The 17,512-nt window shown below is 44.5% G+C and overlaps 1 pseudogene; it reads left to right on the top strand.

Moving 5' to 3' along the window:
• Positions 1-10,804: 10,804 nt before the first annotated feature.
• On the top strand, positions 10,805-10,923 carry LOC134951226 (5S ribosomal RNA; annotated as a pseudogene).
• The last annotated feature ends 6,589 nt before the right edge of the window (positions 10,924-17,512 follow it).

The following is a 17,512-nucleotide window of genomic DNA, read 5'->3' as shown; positions in this document are numbered from 1 at the left end:
CACTAGCGTTTTGTTCTTACCTCCTGTTCCGGATTCCTTCAGCACCCTTTACTAAGCGAAGCAGACGCTTATCCAGACAGCACTACGAGGAATATGATCTCCCGCCCTTTGCTGATGGATAATGTCTGCTGAAATTACCTAGTGCAGATATGTGAAGGACGGACGAGCCGCCAATTGATAAAGCTAAATATTTATCTTACTTAAAACCCTTTAAGAGGTCTAAGAACACTGTACGCTATTGACGTATGGAATACCGTAAGGGTACGCACGTTGCGTAGCAATCGCTTAGCCGTAGTCGAGACGCTCAAGTGTCACGTTCGCTCGCGGCCAAGAGATCACAGGCAGGCACGCTATTGGCTGCCGACTAACGTAATGGTTCGCTATTAGCGTAGCGGACGCTCGGGACCACGAGGAGATCACCAGCGGCGCAGACGCTCACAATGTTAAACCTTTATAACTATACCATAAACAATGTACTTATACTGTAAATCCTTGCGTAGTGATAAGATGAGAATGCAACACTGTGTAAGCGGGTTTACACTAAAGCTGTTTGAGCGATAGAGACGCTCCTATTACTCACTTCAATATAATGAACACACAATACCGGTCTAAGGGTCTAACGCCTTTTAAGGAAATGAATGAACGTTCAAAAAGAATAATACAATACAAGTCATACACTACCAATATAACATAGACTACCTAACCAGATAACTACACAGGAAATACAATATCAGTACAATAACTATATAAGAGAAACGAGAGAGAAAGAGAAGAGAGAGAGAGAGAGATATGGCTCACAATAACAAGAAAGACAATATGATTGCGGAGAAAACTTACGCTCAAGGGAAACAATCGCATGCGCCTCTGGATATCCAGCTCCCGATTATCAGCAATGAGAACCGTTGAAGAGAATAGAGAGCTGGATCAGGTCGGCTTGTCCTTTTATACCCTACACATAATACAGTACAATGGTCCTATACTCTTATTGTTCATTGGACACAGGAATTCCTCTTCGTATTATAACAAAAGGTCATAGGTTGATTCATACAGGTGGGCTGTGACTATTTCCAACTGCTCAGGTGGGTGGGAAACTAGGTTTCCCGCCGCATGGATAATAAAGTGCAAATATAGTAAAAGTCCATAAACTTCTTATGTCCATAACTATTCGCACGAGCGATTAATCCGCTTCAAACCAACACCGGAATATTGCTAATTAAATACTCTACCGATGGATACTAAACATCACTGTATGACTCATGTCTGACCCTTCTTTTCAAACAAAGAGGGATCTCCTTGTCCATGAACATGCTACATTAACTAAACTTTCAGATTCTATCAAAGGGACCATAATCTACAAAATACATTATATGGTTAAAATATATATCGATTGAGTCGCCCGCTAGACGCACATAAACTTTACCATAAATGCGCACACTGTGCGCCCGTGGGTGCACGCAACAGCGAGTATGCGCACGCACGGCAGGGCTCATGAACGTGCAACAGGCACTCGCATGAGGTGCAAATATGGCAGTGTGTAGCGTGATATTTTTCTGACTTTGACATAACGGCAGACCGGAGCTGATCAAAGAGTACTGAAATCAATGGCAAGGGGTAGGTGTTTTTAACAGAAATTTTATTCAGAGCCCGAAAATCAATACATGGTCTGAGCGACCCATCTTTTTTCTCAACAAAAAAGAACCCTGCACTCAATGGAGATTTCGAGGGTCTAATGAAGCCTTTTTTTAGGCTCTCCTGTACATAATCATTCATTGCCGTGGTTTCCGGCCCTGACAGGGCATATAGTCTCCCCTTAGGTAAAGAGGCACCGGGAACTAAATCAATAGCACAGTCATAGGACCGATGAGGAGGCAGTATATCCGCATTACCCTTGGAGAAAACGTCAGCAAAGTCCTGATATTCCAAAGGAATAAGTTCTGGGGTGACGGCCGCAACCCGGACTGGACGGGAAATACACTCCTTAACACAAAAGGGACCCCATCGGGAAATCTCCCCAGACCGCCAATCTATGGTGGGATTATGAAAGGCAAGCCAGGGGTGACCCAAAACTACGGGGACAGCCGGACAATGAGTAAGGTAAAATTCGATTTTCTCTGAATGTAGGGCCCCTACTGTCAGTTGTACTGGAGGTGTGCGGTGAGTGATTACCCCATTAGAAAGCGGACCACCATCCAAGCCGTGCATGGTGATACGTTTATCCAAAGGTATCTGTGGAACGCCTAAAGCCTGAGCCCAACCAAGATCCATGAAATTTCCCGCAGCTCCACTGTCGACGAAGGCCGACACCAACGAACTGAGGCTACCAAAGGAAATTTTTACAGGAACTAATAAGGAATCGTTAGAGGAGATTAACTGCAGACCCAAGTGAACCCCCTCACTACTCACTTGGTCAGAGCGTTTCCCTGCTTTTTCGGGCAATTACGTGCGATATGTCCCTTGCCACCACAATACAAGCAAAGACCAGAATTTAACCTTCTGGTTCTTTCCTCTGGGGACAGCCGGGAGAGACCCATTTGCATGGGCTCCTCGACGTCCTCAGGGAAAGTATATACACATGGACTAGGCCTGAAACTAGCTCCTCTTTCAGCCCTCCGCTCACGGAGACGACGATCAATTTTAATAGCGAGCTTCATGAGTTTGTCTAGAGTCTCAGGAGCGGGGTACTGAAGGAGACTGTCTTTAATAACTTCAGACAAACCGAGGCGAAACTGACTGCGCAGGGCCGGGTCATTCCAGCCACAGTCGTTCGACCAATGGCGAAACTCGGTACAATACGCCTCAGCTGGGTTTTTCCCTTGCTTAAGTGCACGCAGGTGGCTCTCAGCTGATGCTTCTCTATCAGGGTCATCATACAAAAGGCCTAAGGACTTAAAAAAGGCATCCACCGATAGCAAGGCAACATCATCCGCTTTTAGCCCAAAAGCCCAGGTCTGTGGATCACCTTGTAATAATGACATCACAATCCCGACCCGTTGAGACTCAGTACCAGAGGAACGGGGCCTTAAACGAAAATAAAGCTTACAAGCTTCCTTAAAATTAAAAAAATCCTTTCGGTTACCCGAAAAACGGTCGGGTAATTGCATTTTTGGTTCTGGAATCATACTCGGGGAGGCTCGCAAAAGATCTTCCTGCGATCTCACCCGAAGAGTAAGATCCTGAACCATCTGAGTTAATTCCTGAATCTGGTTGGCCAAAAGCTGGCTGGGATTTGGACCTAAAACTGCCGGATTCATGAGGCCGAATTTCTAAGCCCACCAAATACAAAACAACTTTTTTTTTGTTTTTGTGTTGTTTATTTTTGGGCCGGTGATAATGTTACGTTCCTGATGCTCAGAACTGGAGAGATGTTGCGAGGTGAGTTCAGAGCACCAGGACGCGACGCTGAACTAAGGAGTGGTACGAGAATAGCCCCTAGCACCCTACCTTCGTTGTCTTACCCGTGTGGTCAATTTACGCCTGAGTGACTATGGTTTCTTGGGCCCACGGCAGCCGCGTTTGAAGGGCGGATTAGGTCTGCCCAACTCCGATGCCCCCAGGTCTTAGCGTGAGACAAAGCGTGAACCGAGACAGGATAATAACAAGGGGACCTCTAACTAAAACAAACAAAAGCTAGGGGCTACTAACTACCCTGAAACTAAATATATGTGCGGCACGCCGCCAAAGGAAAAGAACAACAAAAGATACCACTGTCCGTTCCCCCACACGGCACCGCCGAGTTCTGGGGAGGACAGTGAAAAGCGGAAACCTCCGCAAAAACCACCAACACAAAGGTAATACAAGGATTAAGCGGCCTAGGAAGCAACTCGCGGCAGAAGCCGCTACTCACAAACCGGGAGAGAACCCCAAGTAACGAGAACCCACGGATGACTGCAACAGGTTCGTTTTGGACAGGAAGGATTCCCAGGACCGGCTTCAGAACTCCAGGACACGGGAGCACATGGAGCAGGATCGACCAGATACAGCTAAACCAGGAACAGACGTTACCAGGCAGGAACAGCATACAGGAAGCTATCACCGGCGTCTGTGCCAGGTAGTGAGGGAGAATTTAACAGGGAACCCTCCAATAGCTGCAGCGAAGCCTGATTAGTAATGTCGTGCAGCTGCCCTGCTGCACGACCAGAGCTAACAGGTGTAATGATTGGCAGGAAGCAACGGGGAACGCTGTAGTCAGTGGCGTCCCCGTTGCTAAGGGTCCGGCGGCTAAGCGCGCACGGCGTCCTAGCGTTGCTAGGGACCCGGCGGCTCAGCGCGCATGGCGTCCTAGCGTTGCTAGGGACCCGGCGGCTCAGCGCGCACGGCGTCCTATCTTTTCTAGGGACCCGGCGGCTCAGCGCGCACGGCGTCCCAGTGTTGCTAGGCGCCGGGCGGGCAGGGAAGGAGGTGCGGCGGCCGTGAGCGTCGCTCGGAAACCGACCAAGCGGCGCCGTGGACCGCGGCACCTAACAACGCCTGCCACAAGTTAGGGGTCAGAAGCAGAGAAAATGGCGCCAGGCACAGAGAAATAATGGAGCCGCTGGTCCCTCCAATTCATGCTACAAGCCTATGACAATATGAAGGCCTGTACAAAAGCCTGTATGTGCCCAAAAAAATAGGTAAGTCCTCATAGAGGGCACTTTATTAATATAGTGTTATTCAGGATATATAGAGAGTCATTCCGACCCGTTCGCATGCAGCGTGTTTTGGTTTTGGATTCGGTTCCATGGCCGTGTTTTGGATTCGGACGCGTTTTTGGCAAACCTCCCTGAAAATTATTGTCGGATTCGGGTGTGTTTTGGATTCGGGTGTTTTTAAAAAAAAAACCCTCAAAAACAGCTTAAATCATAAAATTTGGGGGTAATTTTGATCCTATAGTATTATTAACCTCAATAACCACAATTTCCACTCATTTCCAGTCTATTCTGAACACCTCACAATGGGGGTCATTCCGAGTTGTTCGCTCGGTATTTTTCTTCGCATCGCAGCGATTTTCCGCTAACTGCGCATGCGCAATGTTCGCACTGCGACTGCGCCAAGTAAATTTGCTATGCAGTTAGGTATTTTACTCACGGCATTACGAGGTTTTTTCTTCGTTCTGGTGATCGTAGTGTGATTGACAGGAAGTGGGTGTTTCTGGGCGGAAACAGGCCGTTTTATGGGAGTGTGTGAAAAAACGCTACCGTTTCTGGGAAAAACGCGGGAGTGGCTGGAGAAACGGAGGAGTGTCTGGGCGAACGCTGGGTGTGTTTATGACGTCAAACCAGGAACGACAAGCACTGAACTGATCGCAGATGCCGAGTAAGTTTGAAGCTACTCAGAAACTGCTAAGAAGTGTCTTTTCGCAATTTTGCTAATCTTTCGTTCGCAATTTTGATAAGCTAAGATTCACTCCCAGTAGGCGGCGGCTTAGCGTGTGCAAAGCTGCTAAAAGCAGCTTGCGAGCGAACAACTCAGAATGACCACCAATACTATTTTTAGTCCTAAAATTTGCACAGAGGTCGCTGGATGACTAAGCAAAGCGACCCAAGAGGGCGGCACAAACACCTGGCCCATCTAGGAGTGGCACTGCAGTGTCAGACAGGATGGCACTTAAAAAAATTGGCCCCAAACAGCACATGATGCAAAGAAAAGAGAAAAATAGGTGCACTGTGATCGCTGGACGGCTAAGCTAAGCGACACAAACACCTCAATATCACAGGAATTATTTGTTCTAATCAATGGTATTATTGGTACAAATCACTGGAAGAAAATGACAAAATCACTGGAATTATTCGTTCTAATCAATGGTATTATTGGTCCAAATCACTGGAAGAAAATGACAAAATCACTGGAATTATTCGTTCTAATCAATGGTATTATTGGTCCAAATCACTGGAAGAAAATGAAAAAATCACTGGAATTATTTGTTCTAATCAATGGTATTATTGGTCCAAATCACTGGAAGAAAATGACAAAATCACTGGAATTATTCGTTCTAATCAATGGTATTATTGGTCCAAATCACTGGAAGAAAATGACAAAATCACTGGAATTATTTGTAAACATTTGTAGAAAGTCGCTGCTTTCTGATTACAGAAATGCTCAGATATTCCTGCGAATCCACAATCCCTTCCCAGAGGAAAAAGAAATTGAGAAACCGTTGTTTGAGAACGTTTGTTCTCTTTCCCTTACAAAGGAACAAACCACTTTCCAAGAAGACCGACGTTTTTGGGATTATGGAGACATAATGTTTTTGAATATAAATCCTAAAGCAGGTGGTGTATTAGAGCAAAAGAGTGCAAGAGACCAGCCATGCAGTTTCTGAAATATTATGACAAAATGTTACTGTATTTCATAAGCACTCATTCCTAACTCTGCTAAGTACTGTTTGGTATACTGTATCTGGCTTCCATGAGGTAGTTGTCCATTATTTCAGCTTCCATTGACCTTTTTGAAAGCGGTAGAAGTTATCGATTCTTTTTTTTTTTTTTTCCTATTTTTAATTTTCTCCTGCAAAGCCCTGTGTGACTAAGCTAAGCGACCCTAGTGGCCGACACAAACACCTGGCCCATCTAGGAGTGGCACTGCAGTGTCACGCAGGATGGCCCTTCAAAAAAATACTCCCCAAACAGCACATGATGCAAAGAAAAAAAGAGGCGCAATGAGGTAGCTGTGTGACTAAGCTAAGCGACCCTAGTGGCCGACACAAACACCTGGCCCATCTAGGAGTGGCACTGCAGTGTCACGCAGGATGGCCCTTCAAAAAAATACTCCCCAAACAGCACATGACGCAAAGAAAAAAAGAGGCGCAATGAGGTAGCTGTGTGACTAAGATAAGCGACCCAAGTGGCCGACACAAACATCTGGCCCATCTAGGAGTGGCACTGCAGTGTCACGCAGGATGGCCCTTCAAAAAAATACTCCCCAAACAGCACATGACGCAAAGAAAAAAGGAGGCGCAATGAGGTAGCTGTGTGACTAAGATAAGCGACCCTAGTGGCCGACACAAACACCTGGCCCATCTAGGAGTGGCACTGCAGTGTCACGCAGGATGGCCCTTCAAAAAAATACTCCCCAAACAGCACATGACGCAAAGAAAAAAAGAGGCGCAATGAGGTAGCTGTGTGACTAAGATAAGCGACCCAAGTGGCCGACACAAACATCTGGCCCATCTAGGAGTGGCACTGCAGTGTCACGCAGGATGGCCCTTCAAAAAAATACTCCCCAAACAGCACATGACGCAAAGAAAAAAGGAGGCGCAATGAGGTAGCTGTGTGACTAAGATAAGCGACCCTAGTGGCCGACACAAACACCTGGCCCATCTAGGAGTGGCACTGCAGTGTCACGCAGGATGGCCCTTCAAAAAAATACTCCCCAAACAGCACATGATGCAAAGAAAAATGAAAGAAAAAAGAGGAAGGTCAGGCATCGCAACCGACACAATTGGACTCTCCTTGGGGATTTGTGATTTCGAAGAACGCACAGTTCTTTGCTGTGCTTTTGCCAGCTTAAGTCTTTTCTTTTTTCTAGCGAGAGGATGAGTGCTTCCATCCTCATGTGAAGCTGAACCACTAGCCATGAACATAGGCCAGGGCATCAGCCGTTCCTTGCCACTCCGTGTCGTAAATGACATATTGGCAAGTTTACGCTTCTCCTCAGACTCTTTTAATTTAGATTTTTGGGTCATTTTACTGATCTTTTGTGTTTTGGATTTTACATGCTCTGTATTATGACATTGGGCATCGGCCTTGGCAGACGACGTTGATGGCATTTCATCGTCTCGGCCATGACTAGTGGCAGCAGCTTCAGCACGAGGTGGAAGTGGATCTTGATCTTTCCCTATTTTTTTAACCTCCACATTTTTGTTTTCCATATTTTAATGCGCACAACTAAAAGGCACCACAGGTATACAATGTAGATGGGTGGATAGTATACTTATGGACGACGAGTGACGACACAGAGGTAGGTACAGCAGTGGCCTACCGTACTGCTATATACAGTATAATAAATGGACCTGGTGGACACTGTCAGCAAACTGCTAAACTAGTATAAAGAAAAAAAGCCACCACAGGTATACAATGTAGATGGATGGATAGTATACTTATGGACGACGAGTGACGACACAGAGGTAGGTACAGCAGTGGCCTACCGTACTGCTATATACAGTATAATGGACCTGGTGGACACTGTCAGCAGACTGCTAAACTAGTACTACTAGTATAAAGAAAAAAAGCCACCACAGGTATACAATGTAGATGGATGGATAGTATACTTATGGACGACGAGTGACGACACAGAGGTAGGTACAGCAGTGGCCTACCGTACTGCTATATACAGTATAATGGACCTGGTGGACACTGTCAGCAGACTGCTAAACTAGTACTACTAGTATAAAGAAAAAAAGCCACCACAGGTATACAATGTAGATGGATGGATAGTATACTTATGGACGACGAGTGACGACACAGAGGTAGGTACAGCAGTGGCCTACCGTACTGCTATATACAGTATAATGGACCTGGTGGACACTGTCAGCAGACTGCTAAACTAGTACTACTAGTATAAAGAAAAAAAGCCACCACAGGTATACAATGTAGATGGATGGATAGTATACTTATGGACGACGAGTGACGACACAGAGGTAGGTACAGCAGTGGCCTACCGTACTGCTATATACAGCATAATGGACCTGGTGGACACTGTCAGCAGACTGCTAAACTAGTACTACTAGTATAAAGAAAAAAAGCCACCACATGTAAACAATGTAGATGGATGGATAGTATACTTATGGACGACGAGTGACGACACAGAGGTAGGTACAGCAGTGGCCTACCGTACTGCTATATACAGTATAATGGACCTGGTGGACACTGTCAGCAGACTGCTAAACTAGTACTACTAGTATAAAGAAAAAAAGCCACCACAGGTATACAATGTAGATGGATGGATAGTATACTTATGGACGACGAGTGACGACACAGAGGTAGGTACAGCAGTGGCCTACCGTACTGCTATATACAGTATAATGGACCTGGTGGACACTGTCAGCAGACTGCTAAACTAGTACTACTAGTATAAAGAAAAAAAGACACCACATGTAAACAATGTAGATGGATGGATAGTATACTTATGGACGACGAGTGACGACACAGAGGTAGGTACAGCAGTGGCCTACCGTACTGCTATATACAGTATAATGGACCTGGTGGACACTGTCAGCAGACTGCTAAACTAGTACTACTAGTATAAAGAAAAAAAGCCACCACAGGTATACAATGTAGATGGATGGATAGTATACTTATGGACGACGAGTGACGACACAGAGGTAGGTACAGCAGTGGCCTACCGTACTGCTATATACAGTATAATGGACCTGGTGGACACTGTCAGCAGACTGCTAAACTAGTACTACTAGTATAAAGAAAAAAAGCCACCACAGGTATACAATGTAGATGGATGGATAGTATACTTATGGACGACGAGTGACGACACAGAGGTAGGTACAGCAGTGGCCTACCGTACTGCTATATACAGTATAATGGACCTGGTGGACACTGTCAGCAGACTGCTAAACTAGTACTACTAGTATAAAGAAAAGAAGCCACCACAGGTATACAATGTAGATGGATGGATAGTATACTTATGGACGACGAGTGACGACACAGAGGTAGGTACAGCAGTGGCCTACCGTACTGCTATATACAGCATAATGGACCTGGTGGACACTGTCAGCAGACTGCTAAACTAGTACTACTAGTATAAAGAAAAAAAGACACCACAGGTGTATTACACAGGTGCATTACAGGTGCCGCTGGCTTAGTAGGAAGTGACCAAGCCCGGTGTACGGGTGAAACGCGTCTTCCGACATCACCATTTCTCTCTGACTGATAGAAGCCACGGTGTTCCTCAGCATCAGTGTATTCAGAGCTTCCTCTGACTGTTCTGTCTCCGTTGTAGCAGTGGACGGCTTCCCGCACTAGCGATCGTCCCCGCCAGGCCGGCGGCACCCGGCGCCCTCTCCTCCCTCACCAATCGAGACACCGGGGTCTCTACTAAGCCAGCGGCACCTGTAATCAAGGGACGGCCTCACAGGACTACTGTAAGGGTCTTCTCAGCACAATACCCAGCGCGGTAATATCAGCCCCTTTTTTTCATCTTTGTATTTGTATTTCATTACTTTGAATACAAGATATTTATCAGTAGCTAATGACCTGCTATCATTGCACAGTCATTTATTATGCTAGATGTTATATAAAAAATATTTTGTCTGATTAAAGTCAATTCAATGGTTTTCCAGGTTATCAGCTAACCTGTTCCAGCATTACAGTTACATTAACATTCACAATATTTTTTGTACTCTATATCCTAATTTGCTATTTACTGTATATACATTAGGATAATAGCTGGGATTTGATCCAAACCCCTATACACTTGCTGTTTTAAGATATACCACTGTCAAATTTGCTACATTTCCTTGTCATTCTTATTGTCTCCTTCTAACATCTAACATCCTGCAGCTGGATACTTTTTTACAGCCTGCTGGTTACATTGTCATTCCTTTCTATATTTGGGTTTTGTTTCGCTCTCTCTGACATTTTATGTCTTGCAAAGTTCTGAATCTCAACATTGTCAAAATCTCAAGCAGTTTTATCTATTTTCATTCATCTCTGTATTTCGTGGACTCTCACCATTGATTCAGGGCCTAGCACCTGTCTAACATTGGCAGCAGATCCATCTGGCTTCCTCTACCTCTGATATCTGTTTTAAATAACTATGTAATTTCGTGGACTCTCATCAGTGATTCCAGAGCTTCCAATTATTGTCCAAATCCCTCTACTATCATACCACACTGGAAACGCCCGAAGCCGTCTGATCTCGGAAGCTAATCAGTGTTGGGCTGGGTCAGTACTCAAATGGGTGACCATTGAGGAATACTCAGTTTAGTAGAGCCCATTGGTTCAGCCCTATAGTGTCTAACACTGACAGATGATCCGCACTGCCACCTTACTTTCCACCCTTTACTATCGATAAGATTAACCAGCATCTGGACTGTTGTATTTATTTTGAATTTGACACTGACAAGGAACACGTCATAATGTGGTAGAACGTGCCGTTTAAAAATCTAAACAATTTGTTTATAAACACTCAGAATCTCTTCTATCAGTCAGAATTTAGTTTTCATTGTGTATCAAGTACTTTGTACTATCTTAATATATTATCATCTTCTTTGACCATTATCTTCTTTATGAACCACTTGTTATCTTAATCTTGTTGAATTATTAAAAATTTACACTTTTAATCTATTCTGACTATTATTTAAAATTCATTTCAAGTTAAAGAGTGCGCCCACAAAAGAGTCTTCTTTTTTCCGTAATTTCCCCTATGCAAATTTATATGAAGTGTTTGTTGCACACTCACACTCCCCCCCTCCAGCATCACCACACTGCCGACACGCATACAGTATATATGACAAGACAGTCACTGTAATCAGAGGGGTTTATTACTGCAGCAGCATAAGCACAGGTATAAAAATGTCATCATGTCACAGGTAATAGAATAGCAGATTAGTGGGGGTGGGGGTGGGGGATACAAGGGGTCAGAGACTTCTCCAGCACCACCCGGAGCTTCCTCACCAGCAGCACCTCTGATAATATAAAGTCACTGTTCTCCTCACTGCTCCTGGTCTCGTCCATCTGAGTTGGGGTACCACGCATGATGTGTCCCAGTCTGAGGCAGCCTCTCTCAGACAAGGGAAACAGGACACAGGTGTGTGGGGAACCACTGAGGCTCCTGTACAGGTGTATCTGTCACAGGTGTGTGGGGAACCACGGAGGCTCCTGGACAGGTGTGTCTGTGGTCACATGGTAGTGGAAACAGTCTCTCATCGAGGGAGTGTAATAAAAGGTAGGAGTCAGCCAGGTGCAGATGATTGTGGGGTCATTGATATCTCCTCTGATCTTTGTTGGCCAGCTTGTGCAGCGATTAGGGGTCTCTTGTAGGTCAGACACATGTAGTATAGGGCACAGCAGGTTTCAGAGACCTCACCAGATTATCCCAACCTATGTCAAAATAGTTATCTACGGCATCTCCTGCCAGTGCGATTATCCTTTTTCCCTGGTAATTTTCCTGCTCATACAGGACCCAGCATCCTGACTGCACTTGGTGAGCTGAGCTCATATTTTCCATATCATAATACTTCAGTGAACGTGTTTCCTCTGTTATGGTCGCCATCTTGCCTTGATAGCCAGCGTGCTCATACACAGTGATCTGGGGATTATACAGACCACCTTTAATGATCCTCGCAGAAGAGATCTTGTTGGCAAGGTCAGGGATGGAGCTGTACTGTCCTTCCTTGTAGACTTCAAAGCCTCCGCTGTAGTTTTTGTCTGTATAAAAGACCCAGGCATCCCCGGTGATGCACATGGAGGAGGCTTTATTATGGAAGCCACGTTGTGACAGGTCAGCAACATCATCAGTCAGAGAGATGGAGGTCCCATTAAAGTCTCTTTCTTCAAACAGCTCCAGCTTGTTCATCTTGGCAGGTGTCTGACACAAGAGGTATCAGGGTCTCTGACAGTGTTCTTCCCTCGGTTCAGGGCTCAGGTTTATATACCGTGGATCCATTATTTCCAAATTAAGGTGTGGTGGGTGGGGAAACAGCTATGAATCAAAACAGAAATACAAATTAGTTCCAAAGAACCGTCAGGATTGCAGTTTGAAAGAAAAGTACATTAAAAGATAATACTGTATATCACAGCAGCATCAGTTTCAAGAACAGACTTGTGGTTATATTCCTGCTTTTCCAGAGAATCCATGTAACATTTTAAATAAATTTAAATGCTTTTTACTCAATAATCCAAACTAGCACTGTGACGTGAATATTAATTATCAAGAAAGAAATAGTATTGGATAAACATAAGATGTAGATTTTGACTCTGGTGAAGAGAATTTAAATATTTTTAAGAAAAATCTTTATACATTTATTTTATTGTGTTTATATTAGATAGGAGCTGTTTAATCTTAAGGCTATATAAGTCAGTGTGGCTATTTGTAGTAATAAAGTTACAGTAGTTATGTAGTCCACATGCATCACAAGAGGGTTGCAGGACGCGAGGGAGATACTATTAGCCGCACCAGTGCCGCCACTGGGGATCCGGTAAGGATCTCAGCTGTCGGGATCCCAGAAGTCAGAATCCCAACACTATTTAGAATGCTGATACTGGTTCACCATCCCGGCAACGGAAACCCGACAGCCAAGATGCCGAATGACCATCCACCAAGATGCAGGACCGGTAAGCCGTGCTTGGGGGAAGGGGGGGAGTTAGGTTCAGGCTGCAGGAAGGTGGTTAGGGTTAAGCTGTGGGGAGGAGGGATCGGTTTAGGCTGCGGGGGGGGAGGGTTTAGATTTAGGCTACGTGGAGTGGGGGTTAGGTTTAGGCACCACCGCCGAGGGTAAGGGTTAGGCTGCGGGGGAAGGGGAGGAGGGTTAAGTTAATGCTGCGGAGAGGGAAGGTTAGGGGGCAAGGCGTATGTGTTACTCCTTTCCTGCCTCCATTGTAGGATCTGTCCATTTTCCTACTTGGGTTGTACCCGAGAAGGTCCCAGGCAAGTTTCACTTAATCCAACACCTGTCCTACCAGCATGTGGGCTCAGTGAATGACAAGATTCCTCATGCTCTTTCTCATGTTTCCTATCAGTTGTTTGATGAAGCCTTAGGCTTGATTTAGGTTTTGGCCCAGGTAGTTCTGATTGCGAATCTGAATTTTTTGAATCTGCCTTTCATCCCCTGCCTTTGCATCTGAATCAATGCATTTTATGAGTTTTTATTTGGATGGCCAGTGTTTTATTGATAGATGCCTCCCCATGGGCTGCGCTATCTTTTGAAAAATGTAGTTCCTTCCTGCACTGGTGTATGCAGGCCGGATCGAGCCATGTGGTTATAATCCATAATCTGGACAATTTTTAGTTTGTGGTTAGGTGCTATTTTCAGCACAGTCCTTGTTTAGGGTGCTGGATGTCCTGGTTGCCCGAGACAAAATGGAAGGACCGACTTCCTGTTTGTCTTATTTGGGCATTGAGGTTGACACCTTTGGCGGTTGCCTGCTAACGACAAGGTCCAGTGCCTTTTGGAGTAGATTGCAGTTTAAATTCTCATAGGGTCGGTTGCGACAGGTCAAGTCATTGCTCAGTTCATTTAATTTTACAGATGGTGAGGGTGTTTTGTCTAAGGTAGAGTGAGCTAGAGTGGATCTCTAACCTGCAGTTTAGTGTCAGGTTTTCGCAGATGATTTGTGGGCATGGATTACATTTCAGGTTGATTTTAATTTGGAGTTAGTTTGTCTCTTGTGCCCTCTTGCCAAGTCTGAGTTATAGCTGTCCACTAATGTTGCTGGCTTAACTTTGTTTCAGGTCAAGGAGAATGATGTGCTGCTCCTTGACCCCCAGTCATAAATTTCGTGAAGGTTCTACTCCTACCTGCTATTATTGGAACTTATTCCTATAATTGTTGCAGTAGAAATATGGGCTGAACTACTGTCTAATCAAAATATTGCTTTTTGTCCGCCATTGAAACTGCTGTCTAATCACATTTTGAGTTTGAAACTGCAGGCGTGTCTTTTGCCCCTCTAATTGCCGGGCACAACACAGTGTGGGGTGAATATAGGAAAACACACCTCTCTTGATACAGACTTATTTCTGACTACAGTTTACCGTTTACTTGAGGTTCTGGGCATTTTTTGTCCTACCTTTTTACAATTTTCATATTTCAGAGCATTATTGCCACATACTTCTGTTCACCATCTAGTTAGGCCTGGCATGGTTCAATGTGGTATATTGGATGTGTGACTGACATTATGCTTCCTCCAATTGTTCTCTGTTTTCAAATGTTTTGCTCATTGATTTGGATTTATATTATGTAATCTCTCATTTCCGGTGACACTGTATGTACTTTTATACGATTTCCCCTTTCCCCTCCCTTTCATCTCTGTAACCCCCCCCCCCCCCCCCCCTCACCTTTCTATTTTTAAAATACAATAAAATTTAATCTTGAAAAAAATTATTGCCTTTTTGTTGGGACATTTTGGGAGTGGTGCATGTGATTAATAATAATCAGTGTTCCTCCTCTTCTCCAGCTCTGTGGCTGTTGAGGCAACTTGTTTTGAAATGTTTGCAGGTTAATACACTAGACCAAATTTCATCCAACTAGTTGTCTGGTTAGAATGAAACTCTGGTACTGGATGGGTATAAATGACAATCAGCCATTTGCTGGAATACAGAAAAAAATCAAACCGAATTAACCAACTTGTCAGTTTTCGTTCATTTTCAGGGGTTTGGTGGCAAGTGGCTGATTGTCATCTATACCCATCCATGACCAGATTTTCATTTTCACCAACCAACTAGTTGGATGGTTTGATGAAAGTTGGTATAGTGTAAAGCCAGCTTAATATAGTTTTTTGGGCAAGGCATGTACTGGGAGTTGAGAACAGGGTGATGGATGTGCTGTTGTGTTTTCAAAGATAAATGTTGGGGTTTGGCCCTGGATATGAATCCAATTAGGGTGACACCTGCACCTTTTGTCTTGACGATAGTTAAAAAGGAATAGTGAGGCTTGCTCAATTGTCTCTGGCACCATCAACTTTGCAGGTTTACATGGCTACGTGGCATGACTGGCTTATCGGGTTAGATATCAGTCTGTGGGTAAGTCTTTGGATCACTGGTTGGTTGTGTTAGGGGCCATTATCAATGGGACAGCCTAAGGCAGACATGTCTTCTACTCTCATTGGATTATCCTTTTTCTCCTGGCTTCTGACCCCACCAAGTCTTTAGTGCCATCCAAGGCACTTAAGAAATGGGCTAAAGAGGGGAATTCTTGCCAACCTGTTGATGTTGATTGCTGAGGTGTTTAGTTGGTGAAGTTCCTTTTTAGTTACTTCCTCTGAGTATGAATCTGTTTTGTTCCAGTTGGCGTTTATTTTTGTGCGTCTTTCATATCAGCGAGTTAGTGATGGCTATTAAGAAATATGTGGGCACGGGTTTATTACACATGCACATAATGATTCAGACTGGGTCATTCCTTTGTAAAATCAGCTGCTCGAAGATGGTTCACTTGGGGCGGGGGCGGTGGGTGACTATTAAGAATCTTTCTATCACTGAGATTTTTCCTTTATGCTTAGCTGATTGCTTTGAGGGCTGCTAATGGCAGGGAGTTCTCAATGGTTGTTGCTTGTTGATGGTTCCCCCTCATTGAAGTTTCAGTTTTCAGTTGTGTTTAAGCGCTGCTGGGACCATTGGGTTTAGATGTGCAGTATGGTACTCCCTCATTTTATATTGGGATGGTCACATTTAAAGCTGCTATCAGGCTACCTCCATCTGCCAATCAAGCTATTGGCTGGTGGAAATCTTTCGTTTACAAGTCATACATTTTGAATGACTACCATTAAATAAGTCGGGGTGTGAAGACATTTTTACAAATTTTCCTCTAAGGCGATCTTCAATACAATTGGATTTTATCATGGAGCATGTTTTTTTTTAGATTTCGTCCTTTGCTTGGGTTTGTACAAACTTCTTCTTTTGGTTGCTGTTTCTTTTTTGTTTTTTTATTTCTGTGCGGTTACTGATGTTTGGAGTTCTTTTTTTCTTTAATAGCATAGTTTGTGTCCTCTGAGCAATTACGGCTGGTGGGCCATTCATTTATTTATTGGACTGAGAGGCATGGTGTGGCAGACAATGCATTCTTGTTATTGGGGGGTTGCCAAGTTCGGTGGTTTGGGGCAGTGCCGGATTACCAAATAGGCAGAGTAGGCACTGGCCGTTTAGGGTCCCTGCAACAATGGAACAAAATAATATATTGATTTGATCTTGAAAGAAAATTAAAGTCAAGCTTTCTTAAATTGTTTCCAAAAAAGTATTGAACTCAAAGAAACAAAAACTTGTTTGGAGTCAAAGGGACTGTTTTGAGCCACTCTTTCGGTCCTTGTGTTTCAGCGAGAATGGCACTGGGGGCATTAGGCCTGGTTGGTGCTTCATTTCAGAGATAATGATGTTGGCCAGTTGAAGGGCGTAGACTTGATATTTAAAATGAAGGCTGATGTATCTGCTCTTCAGGCCCAGTGGCCTGGAGTGCTATAGTCCTAGTATGAAATTACTGCTCAGTTTCTGTGGAAGGGTTCCAGGGACTCTGCTGCCTTGGATAGGTCTTGCAAAAAGATCAACATTGCTATTTCTCATTTTGTTTTGAGGTCTGTTGGTGTGGTGGTTCGACACCCTAGATTGCATTTAGATAGTTCTCAAATTTTCTGCCCTGGCAGGGCTTTGTTTTCTTGGGGTATGTTTTTTTTCTTCCTGTGTTAGGTCCAGTTGGTTTCTGTAGGAGGCAGGATGTGGTTCTCAGAGCCTGGTGGTGGCTGGAAGGTGCTACAAACCAACGACCATGTAGGGCAGGCCTGGCCAACCTGTGGCTCTCCAGATGTTGTGAAATTATACATCCCAGCATGCCCTGCCAAAGTTTTACCATTCCTTAATAGCAAAACTGTGGCAAAGC

The sequence above is a fragment of the Pseudophryne corroboree genome, chromosome 8, assembly GCF_028390025.1.
Source record: "Pseudophryne corroboree isolate aPseCor3 chromosome 8, aPseCor3.hap2, whole genome shotgun sequence".
NCBI classification, from domain to species: domain Eukaryota; kingdom Metazoa; phylum Chordata; class Amphibia; order Anura; family Myobatrachidae; genus Pseudophryne; species Pseudophryne corroboree.
Note: the sequence above shows the minus strand (reverse complement) of the source record. Positions and strands in the feature narration are given on the sequence as shown.